At 51.2% G+C, this 1,966-nt stretch overlaps 1 long non-coding RNA gene across 1 annotated transcript; it reads right to left on the reverse strand.

Annotated features, from left to right (window-relative positions):
• Nucleotides 1-1,098: 1,098 nt before the first annotated feature.
• On the reverse strand, nt 1,099-1,960 carry LOC108491376. The gene is made up of 2 exons (XR_001872714.2): nt 1,749-1,960; nt 1,099-1,605 (listed from the first exon to the last, which is right to left on the reverse strand). It is a non-coding gene; the product is annotated as an uncharacterized LOC108491376 (long non-coding RNA).
• Between the last annotated feature and the right edge of the window lie 6 nt (nt 1,961-1,966).

Raw genomic sequence — 1,966 nt, forward strand, 5'->3', positions numbered from 1 at the left:
CTCTCCCTTCCCTCTCTTCCTCTCCTTCCCTCCCCCTCCCTCCCTCCTTCATTCCTTCCTTCCCTCCTTCTTTCCCTCCCTCCCTCCCTCCCTCCCTTCCTTCCTTCCCTGCCTCCCCCTCCCTCCCTAAAAAAACCTTTTTTTGGCTTTTTGAGACAGGGTCTCCCTGTAGCCCCCACTCTGGCCCAGAACTTGAGGCCATCCTCCTGCCTCCACCTCTTGAGTGGTGGGATTACAGGTATACACCACTATACCTGGCAAGATATGGATTCTCATGCCAAGATGCACTGGCTGAGGGCCCTGAGAAGAAACTAAATCAGAAGAGGATGGGGGAGCCACGGAAACTGAGCTGGGGCCTCAGCTAAAGTTCCAATGGCAAATAATTGTACCATTTTGTCAAGTCAGCCCTGGGCAGCAGTGTCCTGAAGAGCCCAGTGTGCACTAGGGCATTTCTGGGCAGTGACTCTCTAGAAGTAGTAGCTGGGAGCTGCTTTACCACTCCTTGGGCTTGAGGTTGCACCAGCCACAAAGGTCTTTGACCACATCTCCTACAACCTCCACTTGACCTGCTTTGCAGCTCCTACTCAATTTCAACTTGGCCTGGGACACAGTAACTCTTCCCTGTCAGGATGCTGGGGGTCCCCATGCTTCCCAGCAAGGAGGAAGTGGGAAGAGGCCTAGTATTCTAACATTGCCAGACTCCTTTGAAGAATTGCAATTGTATTACTTAATTAGCAGTTCTGGGGATGGAATCCAGGGCCATATATGCTAAGTAAGGGTTCTATCACTGAGCTACATCTCCACCCCCAGCCTCCAGACCTGCAATTTAACATTCTCCATGGCATTTGCCAGGTTACACTGCCCAGTGTGTCGCCTGGCAGTAAAAGGAGGCTAGGAAGTGGAACTCCTTTATCTGAGAACTAGCAGAAAAACAAAGCAAAAAAAAAAAAAAGCAAAGGAAATGCATGCCTGTGATAGGACTTGAGTTGACTCATGCCAGCAGCTGTAGGAGAGGAGACAAAACTCATCATGGTTCCAGGGAGTATCCAAGGATATGCAGGGCTCCACATTGCCAGGACAGATGACATGAAAACAAGGTTGGCTGCCATGCACATGGGTTTATTGAGCATGCCTCTCCTAGTGCTGGAGAAAGCACTGGGGAAAAGGCCATAGCCTGTGGGTCTGTCCCCTGAGAAGTGAATTCCGTTTCCTAGCTCTAGGAATTCAGGTAGTCTCTGACCTGCTCTAGAGATTTAGAGGCCCAATGAGGCCTCTACAAAGGGACCATCTCAAGGGGTGTGATGAATACAATGAAGACACCCACTGCTAGGGAAAGCAGAGGCTTTACAGTCAGACCCCAGCCTCCAATTCTCAATCTAGGGGACAGGCACACAGGTGTCTAGGCCTGCAAAAGGCGGCACATCTGAGGGCAAGCTAGTTTCAGTGAGCAGTAGGCCAGAGATGTGGACCCATATTCCGGGTGGTGTAGCAGTCAGCTGTGTTGTCCAAGATCTGCCTTCCTAAATAGAGCAGGGCCTGAAGAACCAAGGCAGTGAGTATGGACAGCAAGGAGTGCCCCTCCGGGGGCCCATCTGCAGAGGACACCTTAAGGGTAGGAGCAAAACGAGGGCTGCTTTTGCCTGCATCTCTTCCCAGGCCACTCATACATCTTGGCCTGCCTAGCAAGGGAACGTGTAAAAGAAAAAAGTGCAGAAACTGCCAATTCACTGTCCCCTCCTCACACCTACCTGTAGGAATCTCTGCTCAGCATCCTCATGGTCCAGCTGGTCCTGTAGAGTTGAGGGCCACATGCTGTCAAAGGCTTGTATGGCACCATCTATGAAGGAGATAGATCCAGGGAGGGCTTGGCTAGGAAACCCTAAAAAAAGGGCCCCTCTCTTTAGGATAAACTGAAATGCCTCCTGGAACCTGTAAGAAGTGGCTTGAGATGGGAGGTGCCCATAGA

This window comes from Nannospalax galili, unplaced genomic scaffold, assembly GCF_000622305.1.
Source record: "Nannospalax galili isolate Female #2095 unplaced genomic scaffold, S.galili_v1.0 scaffold1582, whole genome shotgun sequence".
In the NCBI taxonomy this organism is placed as follows: domain Eukaryota; kingdom Metazoa; phylum Chordata; class Mammalia; order Rodentia; family Spalacidae; genus Nannospalax; species Nannospalax galili.